This window comes from Phodopus roborovskii, unplaced genomic scaffold (assembly GCF_943737965.1).
Source record: "Phodopus roborovskii unplaced genomic scaffold, PHOROB, whole genome shotgun sequence".
NCBI lineage: Eukaryota > Metazoa > Chordata > Mammalia > Rodentia > Cricetidae > Phodopus > Phodopus roborovskii.
In genome coordinates, this window is record NW_026125059.1 from 3666828 (window position 1) to 3679865 (window position 13038).

Genomic DNA, 13038 nt, shown 5'->3' on the forward strand with positions numbered 1-13038 from the left:
ACCTTCCACATTCCAACCACATGTGTGTACTGTCAGTACTGAGAGCATACCACGCAGAAGCCCCTCTGCCTCCCCGCTGCCCTGCTGGGGATGCCTACAGGTGACCTCTCTCTGGACACGCAGCACCACTGGATCGGAGTCTATCATGACGCCAGCACCATGCCCTACTCTCCTTGACCAGAATTTCTGTTAACGCCTCCTCCTCATCTGTCTCCTCTACTAGACTTCGGTTCAATGACAGCCACTCTCCCAAGAGAGTGTGGGTACCAGAGACAGTCAGTGAAGAATACTGCAAGTGAATGAATGACCAGCCCTGGGTCTGCCCGGCTGGGTTGCATCTTAGCATTTGTACATGTGCATACACACCATAAACATCACTTAAGAAATAAGGAAGAAAACAGCCCGAGATAGAGCAAGCCCGCAGTGTGCAGCAGAAGCGTAAAACAAGCAAACGTACGGAATGTGACTCTTTAAGAGGAATTTGAGAGATACAACACAAAAACCAAACTCTGCTGAGATCTTAGACAGAAAAATATTGCAAGTTGCTTGTGGCATCAGTTGGAGTCTGAGAAGGCTTTACTGGCGATGGCATCCTTGATCTGTGGGCTCACAGTATGAAGCAGCCACACACAGCTTCAGTTGGCGTTTCTGCCCATTGTAAGCCGTGCAAGAGCTACAGTGACTTAATGAACTTCAGACATTTCAAGGACCTAGGGAGGACTCCTTTGTGAATGTTGGGGCTGTCCCCTGGCGAAGGAAAGGCGCCCATTTTCTGGACACTGACTGCAGCATTCTCAACCACAGGAGTCCGCTGACTGTGGAACCTTCATGGTTTAGTGTGGCATGTCTTAAAGTCACTGGGGATGCCTTAAGGTCGCCGTTACACATGTGATCAGATTTGTTCTTAACTGTGAGATCCCCTGGCACCTCTGGCCAGAAGTAGAAATTGTCCTGAGTAAGATCTTTGTGAGTTAGAAAGTAGTTCTTGTCTGTGTGTCCTGGACAAACAGAAGGGCCACAGCAAGCACTTCTGGGCTGCCTTCACCAAGGTCTACTCTATTGAGCACTCAAACTGCAATAACAACAAAAGGAAGATTCCAGAAGAAAGAATACAGTGAAGGCTTCCTATGGATCTGAGTGAGCCTTCTACCCAACCGGATTGGTGTTCAGGAACATGTATCTGGAGAACAGACTGTTTACTAGAGAGCAGGAAGTGAAGGCTGAGTAACAAGGCAAGACTCCCTGCCCTGACAGCTCGAAGGACTCAGGAACAACCTATGTCTTCCTAGTCTTTGACCTTTGATCTAGAAACCTTAGTTTAGGGACCCTCAAAAGAAATCTTAGAAGCAAGGGGACAGCAGAGCTCTCTCATATCCTATAGAATTGTGTTCTGTAGACTAGTTCTGTAGTCTGTGCTGTAGATGGGACCCTGATGGGGGGTTGCTGTGGGGACCTGATTGGGTGGAGAGAAAATGGGAAAATCTCCTTCTGGGGCTCTCTCTCACACACTGCTAGTGGTTTGTTTACTCTGAGCTAACCTCTAACCCACAGGGCACTTCAGGAGCATTTGAGAGTCTTAGGTGAGAATGTGGCAGAGGACAATGAGCAAAAGAGCCTGACAACAGACTTAGTTCCCGCCCAGTTTTCCTGCTGATGGCAGACTTTTGCAGCGTTAACCCTCTGTTACCTAACTCTCTGAATAAAGCACAGTTTATAGATTTAGTTCTTAGAGACAGGCAGCATAGACTCTGATGTACGAGCTACATAGGAGCATGAAAGGAGACTTGTCTCCAGTGTGGAAGGTAGAAGGCAGCTGAGGCCAGGCACCTGTTAAATCATGGTGCATCTCCCCATCTAAGCTCCTGTGTCTCTGCTCAAAATGGCAGAGACATGTGTGCGGGAGAGTTTTATCACAACATGACACAAGCTAGAGTCATCTGAGAGAAGGCAGCAATTGAGAAAAATATAGGGCTGTAGGCAGGCATGTAGGTCATTTTCTTAGTGATCGATGTGGGAGGGCCCAGCCCATCGTGGGCGGAGCTACCCTGAGCTGCTGGCCCTGGGTTCTATAAGAAGGCAGCTGAGCAAGCCATGGGGAGCAAGCCAGTGAGCCTCACCCTCCATGGCCTCTGCTTCGGCTCCTGCCTGCAGGATTCTGTCCTGTGTGAGTCCCTGTCCTGACTCCTTCAGTGATGGACAGTGGTGTGGAAGTGTGAGCTACATAAACCCTTTCCTTCTCCAGTTGCTCCTTGGCCATGTTGTTTGATAACAGTGAAAGAACCCTAGGGCAACATGCTACTGAAACGCAAAACATTCATGACTTCACCAAGGAAAGAGAGAAATACATTATAATGGAGAAACATGAGCATGTGGCCTTTTATGAATATTCATAATTTCATTATAAATTAAGGGTGAAAGTAAGGTGAGAATTATTTTACTCACTCATTTTGGTTTTCTGTGTTGGGGATTTGTTCTGACATAAATACAGTTCGCTGGTATAAAATAAACGGGGCCTAAGGAGAATGTGTCTGAGGCTTTGATAAGGATACTGGGGAAAGTTTCTCCACCATGGGGTTTTCATAAAGATGCTGGGAAAGTTTCTCCGCCATAAAAGAAGGAAACTTGGTTCCATTCACAAATCTCCAGAACTGGCTATTTCAGAACTCTGGGCATTTATTGAAGAAACACAGGCTGAAAGTCTGAGTGTTGGGAAAGAAGAAGGATGGCGGCTCCTCTCTGGGCGCCAGAGTGGCCCAGCCAGAAGCCGACTGCAGCATGAAGCCGCACCGGCCCTCTACACTCCGTGTGACCTGCACAGGGCCACACCTGGCCCTCCACACTCCATGCAACCTGCACAGGGCCGCACCTGGCCTTCCACACTCCGTGCGAGCTGCACACTGTGTGAGACTCAGCACACTCCCCAAGTCCCAGCCTCATTAACCTCCATGATTCAGCCCAGAGGGGAGATGGTGGGTTACATCGAGGATTTGCCTCCTCCACCCAGATGTCACAGAAGCAAGGGTACCCTCATCTGCTCTGTCCTTCTAGGCCACTGAGCCAGCCTGTGTCCTTCCAGCCCTGTGGCACGCCTGCCATCCCATGCACACATACACTTGTTCATACAGGTGTGCTCAGGACTCCAACCTCTCCCCGTCTATCCACTCAAATCCTGCATGCCTACCTCTGCCCCTGGATGCTAAGCACTAACTCCTCCCGAGGGCTCAGTATTTCCATATCCACACCTGACTTCCTCCTTCCATGCAGGCCTGCGATGCCAGTGTCTTCGCCTGCACCTGCGCCTGCGCCTGAGTGTATGAAAGGTATGTCCACCTTGGCACAGAAGTGAGCACTTGGCACCCTGCCAGACAGCACAGAGAAATGAGTGACAGGCCAAAAGGGAAACCCAGGGCTGCGCCAGCACGACACTGCTCACCCAGACACCATGAGTCCTACCTAGTGTGCCCCTTGTCATGCACCTGCCTCATCCTAGTAACTATGGCAACAACAGGGAGGGAAGGACATAGGACAAGAGCAGCCGCAGTGGGCTCAGGTGCAGCAGGTGTGCTCCACTGCGCCCCCCCATGGAGCTTTCTGTGTGCTCTCTTGCTTAAAGAGCCTGGTGCACGTTACCCCCGTGGCCAGGGATGGACAGGGCAAGCTCATCAGGGCAGGGGGCTCTGCTTGCTTGCTCTGTGACACTTGAACTTGGACAAGGACTGCAGGGTCATGCTGCACAGGGAAGCCTTGCAGGGAAGGCTCCTCCATATCCAGAGTGAGAGCACCAGGGGGGTTCGAATCCAGCCTGGGCTGTATCATGAATTCCAGGCCAGCTTGGGCTACAAATAGCACTTTCAAGAAAGAATCGAAAAGAGAAATGAGACCGTGAGAACATCAACAGCTACTTCTACCAAATGTGTGTGCTCTGGATTCTCCTTTTACCCCAAAACAAAGCCCAGTGGAAGGACAAGAATGATTTCCAGATGCCGAAAACATGCAGCAAGGGAGAGGAAGCTGGAGATGTAAGCACCAAACGAGGCGCTCACTCCCGAGGAATCCAGCAGAGCCTCGGGATGGATGGCGGCTTACAGGGACTCAGGAAGAGCCTCGGAAACTGTCGGAGCTGAGAAGATGAAGCAGAGAGGCCCAAGGGGCCCACAGCTGGAGTGTTTGGGACAAACAGCTGGGAAAACCAAACAATAACCCCAAGGTGTGCAGAGCCCCTTACGCCTCGAACTGGCATCTGCCTATGAAAGAGGGCCATGGAGGCACCATCTGGTGCCTGAGGACCTTGGGAGACCCACGGCCGTGTATGTTCTATGCCCACCAGCCAGGCTGGAACATGGTGTGATTGTCCAGACACTGGGAAGGGTGTACAGATGGTCCTGGTCTTTGGAACAAGCAGTGATCAGCCGCATGGAGCTTAGTTCCACCTCTGTCTAAGAAACTGTAAAAGCCAGACCAGGGTGCGTGAGGCTGTTTCCAAGTAACCAAGCTGCTTCCCAGAATAAAACTCAACAGATATTTATAGGACTGGAAGAGCATCCGACAACCAAGAAATAGATTCACGATGCGTGTCAGCCAACCCAAACTCCCCACGCCTACAGAGTAGCGGGAAGGGCTCGGCCAAGCTCCAGCAGCACAAAGAGCTGTGTGAAGCCTTGCATCACCATCCCTGACAGTGAGGACACCTTAATGGGCTTGAGAGACAGGCACGCTGCGGCATAATGAAGGGGCCGCAGCCATCCAGAAGTGACATCCTGAGAGCACACTCACTGGAAGACAACTCAGGCAATTCCGACTCAACACATGCTAAAAATATCTCTCGGGATAAAGACGAACACTGTTTCAAAAATTAGAAAGCAGCAAGAGTAAATGACTAAAAGAAATCCTTTATGCAGTAGGGAGAGGACTGACTTCAGATGGAAATCTGAAATCTGAACAAGCAAAGGGGAGGCGTGGGGCTGGTACCTACGACGTGCAGGTGTATCTTATTTAACTGTCTTTAAGGGAAACCGGCTCTTAAAAAGTTATTTATTTTTTAATTATGTGTCATTGCATGTGTGCACACAGGTCTCTTTGAAGGCCAGAAGAAGACATTGGATCCCCTGGAACTTGAGCTGTAGGCAGTTGTGAGCTGCCTGAAACAGTTGCTGGGAACTGAGCTCAGGTCCTTTGAAAGAGCAGTATATGTCCTTAGCTGCGCAGCCATCCCTCCAGCCTGAGAAAGCTGGGTTTATCAATAGAGCAATTGAGAACAGAAACAGAAAGGGACATGTCAGGCGACTGCTCCACAGTGCAGGCACACAAAGCAAGCGTCAGGCTGTAGCTCAGTGGTCGGGCTGCCCTTCCGGCAAGCATGAAGCCCACACTTCTGTCCCCAGCAGTGTGTGAGAGCCAGGCTGGTGGCAGCCACCTGTTGTCCCAGCACTGGAAAAGTGTGGGTATCCAGGGTTCAAGGTCATCCTCAGCTACCGAGTCCGTTTGAGGCCAGCCTGGGCTACGCAAGTCCCGACCTCAAAAACAAACAAGGCTGGAGCGATGCTTCAGCATTAAAAACTGGCTGCTCTCACTGAGGACCCAGGTTTGATTCCCAGCATCCACATGGAGACTCACAACCATCTGTAACTCCAGTTCTAGGGAATCTGACTTCCTTGGGCTCCTTCATACATGGGGTGCACACACATACACATAAAATGTTTTTAAAAGAAAGCACACAGTAAATTTAGATGTGATAACCAACCATACCCACATATTCTTGACACTCAGTGCAGAAAGGAGTATGAGTGAAAAAACTGGACAAAGGTCCATGCTATTCTGATCCTGGTCGAAGAAAGCTGAAGGGAGCCATTAGCAAACGGAATGGGGAGAATTTCAGAGCAAACATCGCCAGCAGGAAGGACCACTCCATGCTCATAAGGAGGCCACCCCATGTGTAGGTCACAAAGAACCGAACTGTGGTGGACCTTTCTTCCCAGCTTCAGAGTACGTAGACGAAACCCTGAGAAAACATGGAGGATACAGCTGCAGCCAGGGACTTCGAGGTCTCTCCTACATCACTTACAGAAGCAGTAAACAGAAATTCAGGGAATAGGGCAGACTTGCACACACCCACCACCGCTACAGGCTCTACACACGGATCTCCGTCACGGGTCATGTGTCCCTCCAAGGGCACGAGCCCCCAGGTACCAGGACATACCCTGGGCCGTGAAACAGGTCGATAGATAGACTTGAGTGGAACAGAACTGGAAATCGATAACAAAAATGATCGCTTCGAAAGCAACCAGACTAAATTAAAATATATATTTAACTTCTGAGAAACCCAAAGTTCCAAGAAGAGCTCACAACAGAGACACAGAGGATTCTGAAGCAAATGGAACCTATCAAGGGGATGTTTACAGCATCGAGTGCTCCTGTTTAAACATGTGTCCTTTGAGCCTACCTCAAGAACCTGGAAAGAGAATGAAGCAAACCACGGAGATGGACATGAAGCGATAGGAAAGTACAGAGCGGAAACTAAGAATAAGCCACAAAAATGAAAAGTCAGTCGATGAAAAGACTGGCAAAATTCCAGCCACACTGATCCAAGAGGACGAAGCAGAAGTGGGGTGGGGTGGGGGTGGGGCATATCAGGACCGGAAGAGATGACACTGGGCATCCAAGTCCACAGATCTTAAAAGACCTAAGAGGACATTTTCAGTGACTTTATGAGAATAAACTGGCAGTTTAGAGCTCACAAACTAGTGCTAGCCAGATTTTATGTCAACTTTTATGTCAGCTTCCCAGGCTCAGCTGGGGAGAAGAAATCTCAATTGAGAAAATGCCTCCCTATAGGACTGGGCTGTAGGAGAGTCTCTAAGGCATTTTCTTGCCGGATCACTGATGTGGGAGTGCCCATGTCACTGGGCGGGGCCACCCCTTGGCTGGTGGTCCTGGGGGCTATAAGAAAGCAGGCTGAGTACAACATGAGGAACAAGCCGGTGGTCAGCCATGGTCTCTGCTTCAGTCCCTGCCCTGAGGAGCCCCTGCCCTGAGGAGCCCCTTCCCTGAGGAGCCCCTTCCCTGAGGAGCCCCTGCCCTGAGGAGTCCCTGCCCTGAGGAGCCCCTGCCCTGAGGAGTCCCTGCCCTGAGGAGCCCCTGCCCTGAGGAGCCCCTTCCCCTTCCCTGAGGAGTCCCTGCCCTGAGGAGCCCCTTCCCCTTCCCTGAGGAGTCCCTGCCCTGAGGAGCCCCTTCCCTGAGGAGTCCCTTCCCTGAGGAGCCCCTGCCCTGAGGAGCCCCTGCCCTGAGGAGCCTCTGCCCTGAGGAGCCCCTGCCCTGAGGAGCCCCTGCCCTGAGGAGCCCCTGCCCTGAGGAGCCCCTTCCCTGAGGAGCCCCTGCCCTGAGGAGTCCCTGCCCTGAGGAGTCCCTGCCCTGAGGAGCCCCTGCCCTGAGGAGTCCCTGCCCTGAGGAGCCCCTTCCCTGAGGAGCCCCTTCCCTGAGGAGCCCCTTCCCTGAGGAGCCCCTTCCCTGAGGAGCCCCTGCCCTGAGGAGCCCCTTCCCTGAGGAGTCCCTGCCCTGAGGAGCCCCTTCCCCTTCCCTGAGGAGTCCCTGCCCTGAGGAGCCCCTTCCCCTTCCCTGAGGAGCCCCTGCCCTGAGGAGCCCCTTCCCTGAGGAGCCCCTGCCCTGAGGAGCCCCTTCCCTGAGGAGTCCCTGCCCTGAGGAGCCCCTTCCCCTTCCCTGAGGAGTCCCTGCCCTGAGGAGCCCCTTCCCCTTCCCTGAGGAGCCCCTGCCCTGAGGAGCCCCTTCCCTGAGGAGCCCCTGCCCTGAGGAGCCCCTTCCCTGAGGAGTCCCTGCCCTGAGGAGCCCCTTCCCTGAGGAGCCCCTTCCCTGAGGAGCCCCTCCCCTGAGGAGTCCCTGCCCTGAGGAGCCCCTGCCCTGAGGAGCCCCTGCCCTGAGGAGTCCCTGCCCTGAGGAGCCCCTGCCCTGAGGAGCCCCTTCCCTGAGGAGTCCCTTCCCTGAGGAGTCCCTGCCCTGAGGAGTCCCTGCCCTGAGGAGCTCCTGCCCTGAGGAGCCACTGCCCTGAGGAGTCCCTGCCCTGAGGAGCCCCTTCCCTGAGGAGCCCCTGCCCTGAGGAGCCATTGCCCTGAGGAGTCCCTGCCCTGAGGAGCCCCTGCCCTGAGGAGCCCCTTCCCTGAGGAGTCCCTGCCCTGAGGAGTCCCTTCCCTGAGGAGCCCCTTCCCTGAGGAGCCCCTGCCCTGAGGAGCCATTGCCCTGAGGAGTCCCTGCCCTGAGGAGCCCCTGCCCTGAGGAGCCCCTTCCCTGAGGAGTCCCTGCCCTGAGGAGTCCCTTCCCTGAGGAGCCTCTGCCCTGAGGAGCCCCTGCCCTGAGGAGTCCCTGCCCTGAGGAGCCCCTGCCCTGAGGAGCCCCTTCCCTGAGGAGTCCCTTCCCTGAGGAGTCCCTGCCCTGAGGAGCCCCTTCCCTGAGGAGCCCCTGCCCTGAAGAGCCCCTGCCCTGAGGAGTCCCTGCCCTGGCTTTCCTGGATGTCAGACTCCAATCTGTAACATACAAAACCCCTTTCCTCTCCAAGTTGCTTACAATCATGGTGTTTTGTCACAGTAATAGAATGGTAGCTAAGAACATAATCTCTGGAGCAACATAAATTACCAAATTCAGTTGAACAATCAATTATAACTATCTCAGGCTGTATGTATTAAATAAAGTAACTTTCAGGTGATTTCGTGGGACGTGTTCTCCTGGTGTCCTCGACCCCTCTGGTTCCTACAATACGAGGTCCCTCCCCTTCTTCCACGGGTTTTATGAGCTCCCAGGGACCCGATGAAGATCTCTACTTTGGTCTCGCTCTCTCTCTCCTCCTAGTGTTTGGCTGTGGAGTGGGCCTCAAATCAGACTAGTTAGCCACTTTCACAGGTTCTGCCCGAGCAGGGCTCATAGTGGCTCACAGAGAATGAAGAGGCAAGCATGGATCCTTCGTGGTTTCTGAGCTACATGCTCTGCGTATATGTTGTGGTTGTTAGTTTGGTGTTCTGTGGGGCTCCGAACAGTGGGAGTTGGGGTGCCTCTGACTCTTCCACCTGCTTTTGGGATACTTTCTCTCCCTCTGGGTTGCCTTGAAGCCTTGATTTGTGCCGAGCCCTATTGCATCTTGTCATGCAATGTTCAGGTGATGCCCTGGGAGGCCGCTCTTTTCTGAAGGGAAGTGGAGGAGGAGTGGATCTTGTGGAGAGGGGAGGAGAGAGGAACCGGGAGGAGAGGAGGGAGAGGAAACTATGATTGTGATGTATTGTGTGAGAGAAGACAAGATGCACTTTTTAAAAAGTAACTTTTAGTTTACAACCTAAAACACACACACACACACACACACACACACAGACAAAATGGTGATTTTAGCAAAACATTTCATGTTAAATAATATAGACACTTTACAAATGATTTCAGAAAATCGAAGACAAAAATACCCAATGGAGTCAGAACTTACTTTTAAGGGAAGACCAGGAAACTAAAGCTGGATATCTCACACTGTGATAAATCATGCCATGAAATATGAAACATGAAATATGAAACAAAATCCTCCCTGGCTCTGCAGAGCAATGGGCAGGGCATCAGATTTCTAAAACAAGAAGTTTAGTAAATCTAACAGTTTATAAAAATGGGGATTCTGCACGTGTGTGTACACAGGCCTATATGCAACCAAACACATGTGTGCACTTGCACATACATGGACACCCATGCCAAATAAAAAGGGGTTAGCACTACTCGGGAAAACTTACTAAGCTACGATAACCAGCGTGTGTGGTGTCGGCAACCAGAGAGGCAATAGGTCAGAGGAACAGGAGAGAAAGGCCGGGGGTGAGTCCTACACACGGAGAGAGACACCATATAACAGGGTTCAAGAGGGTTGGTTTTAATCAGGGAAAGGAATCATAAAGAGGGAAAAGGGAAGCGGGGAGACCAGCCTTCAGAGACAGGAGCTACAGGAGAGGGGAAAGAGGGGAGGGAGGGAGACAGAGAACCAGAGAAACAGACAGAGGGAGGGAGGGAGAGCGAAGGCCGGGAGGTTTGCAGGACTCTTAGAAAAGGGAACGTAGTGAATGTGCACAGGTGGTGCTCTTAGTGGCTGCAGCTGAGGGCGTGTCCTGTCAGATGCACCCACAGATAGGCCAGTGAAGATGCCTGAACACTAACACAGACAACTTTGTTTAAAATGTGCAAGAGTGTTCAGATGAAGAAATGTCTTTTCAACAAACTGTACAGGAAAAAATAGGTAATCATTTTTTAAAATGAACTTTGATTCGCCATTCATAACCTGTAATATACCTAAAGATATGCCACAGACACAAGTGTAAACCCCAAAACCAAACTTCTGGGAGAAAACAGGAGGAACCACTTGTGAACACAGGAGTCTTCTAACACTAACCAAACGCCCAAGCCATGAAGGAACTTGGTAGTCGCCACACTTCAAGAAAAGGGGCACCACGAGGAGATCACACTGAAGAGAATGGTGTGAATAGAATGGTGTGAAGAGAATGGTGTGAAGAGAGTGGTGTGAATAGAATGGTGTGAAGAGAAGGGGGAGAAGAGAAGGGGGAGAAGAGAATGGGAAGAAGAGAATGGTGTGAAGAGAATGGCGTGATGAGAATGGTGTGAAGAGAATGGCGTAAAGAGAGGGAGAAGAGAATGGGGAGAAGAGAATGGTGTGAAGAGAATGGTGTGAAGAGAATGGCGTCAAGAGAATGGGGAGAAGAGAATGATGTGAAGAGAAGGGTGTGAAGAGAATGGTGTGAAGAGAATGGTGTGAAGAGAATGGTGAGAAGAGAATGGTGTGAAGAGAGTGGGGAGAAGAGAATGGCGTGAAGAGAATGGTGTGAAGAGAATGGCGTGAAGAGAGTAGGGAGAAGAGAGTGGGAGAAAAGAATGGGGAGAAGAGACTGGTGTGAAGAGAATGGTGTGAAGAAAATGGGGAGAAGAGAATGATGTGAAGAGAATGGTGTGAAGAGAATGGCGTGAAGAGAATGGCGTGAAGAGAATGGGGAGAAGAGAATGGTGTGAAGAGAATGGTGTGAAGAGAATGGCGTGAAGAGAGTAGGGAGAAGAGAGTGGGAGAAGAGAATGGGGAGAAGAGAATGGTGTGAAGAGAATGGTGTGAAGAGAATGGCGTCAAGAGAATGGGGAGAAGAGAATGATGTGAAGAGAAGGGTGTGAAGAGAATGGCGTGAAGAGAATGGTGAGAAGAGAATGGTGTGAAGAGAGTGGGGAGAAGAGAATGGTGTGAAGAGAATGGTGTGAAGAGAATGGCGTGAAGAGAGTAGGGAGAAGAGAGTGGGAGAAGAGACTGGGGAGAAGAGACTGGTGTGAAGAGAATGGTGTGAAGAAAATGGGGAGAAGAGAATGATGTGAAGAGAATGGTGTGAAGAGAATGGTATGAAGAGAAGAGTGTGAAGAGAATGGTGAGAAGAGAATGGGGAGAAGAGAATGGTGTGAAGAGAATGGTATGAAGAGAAGAGTGTGAAGAGAATGGTGAGAAGAGAATGGGGAGAAGAGAATGGTGTGAAGAGAATGGGGAGAAGAGAATGGTGTGAAGAGAATGGAGAGAAGAGAATGGTGTGAAGAGAATGGTGAGAAGAGAATGGGGAGAAGAGAATGGTGTGAAGAGAATGGTGTGAAGAGAATGGGGAGAAGAGAGTGGGAGAAGAGAATGGGGAGAAGAGAATGGTGTGAAGAGAATGGTGTGAAGAGAATGGGGAGAAGAGGCATTCCTGAAGGACTGTCTTGGGTGTATCACCTGCTCAGGGGGATAAGCAGCCTCATTTTGAAAGTTAGGCAAATGTTTCAAGAGACAGACGATAAGCATATGGGAAAAAAAGTACAACGACATTTTAAATAAGTATGGAGACACAAACGAAAACCATCCAAGGCACTCATGCCCGCCCTACAATGCATACATGCACAGACTGGTGAGCAGTGCAGTTTGGAGGGCACGGGAGGTGCTTGAACTCAGCACAATGCTGGTGATGATGGGAAATGCAGGCAGCACTGGAAAACACAGTAGGAGAGTGTGTGCATGCATGTGCATGCATGTGAATGCGTGTGAATGTTTGTGTGCACGCAGGAGGGTACATATGTGTGTGCTTGGATGTCAGAGACCAACCTCAAGTATCTCCTCAATCTCTCTCCATCATGTATTTAGGGACAGGGCCTCTCACTGAACCTGGAGCTCACTGAACAGCCAGACAATCTGAACAGCCAGACCCAGGGTCCTCCTGTCTCTGTGTTCCCAGACATTAAAGGCATACGCTGCCACATGGACCCACTGTTTTACATGGTGCTGGGATCATAACTCATGTCCTGCACTGTGAAGGACAAACAAGCACTCTACCTACTGAGCTGCTTTCCCAGCCTCTGCCGGTCTTGTTAACTGTTGGACACAGTCATCCGATCCAGACGTTCTACTCCACGTATTCCCACAAATAAACAGAAGTGTATGCACACAAAGCCTTACATACAAGTAGCTGCCAGGGCTGGGCCAACACTAGCTGCATGCCTCCAGGCTTCCAGCAGCGGCTGCTACAGCCGAACAAAGGCTAAATACTAGTTGCTGTGGTGATATTTCATGATCTAACAAATAAAGCTTGCCTGAAGATCAGAGTGCAAAGCCAGCCATAGCCATAGAGGCCAGGCAGTGGTGGCTCACACCTTTAATCCCAGCACTCAGGAGACAGAGGCAGATGGATCTCTGTGAGTTCAAGGCCACCCTGGGCTACACAAGAGTGAATCAGTCTAAAAACAGAAACAGAGCTGACGCAAAGATGACCTCAGCACTTGGGATCCCCTGCCTTTAATCCCAGAACCAGAGAGGAATATAAGAAGCTCAGTGCAGTGTGAGTGAATCTGAGGAGCAGTGCAAATCAGGCGCTCAGGACAGTCTGAGGTTTGGTGGATCGCACCTTTGGCCTGAGCATTGGTAGACATGAGAACTTCCTAGGCTGGCCACTTTGCTTCTCTGATCTTCAGCTTGAACCCCAATATCTGTCCCTGAGTTCCTAT

The 13038-nt window shown here is 51.1% G+C and overlaps 1 protein-coding gene across 1 annotated transcript in view; it reads right to left on the minus strand.

Annotated features, from left to right (window-relative positions):
• Phactr3 (phosphatase and actin regulator 3) overlaps positions 1-13038 on the minus strand; it is a 181227-nt gene that overhangs the window by 30572 nt on the left and 137617 nt on the right. The gene's annotated exons all lie outside the window — the stretch shown is intronic.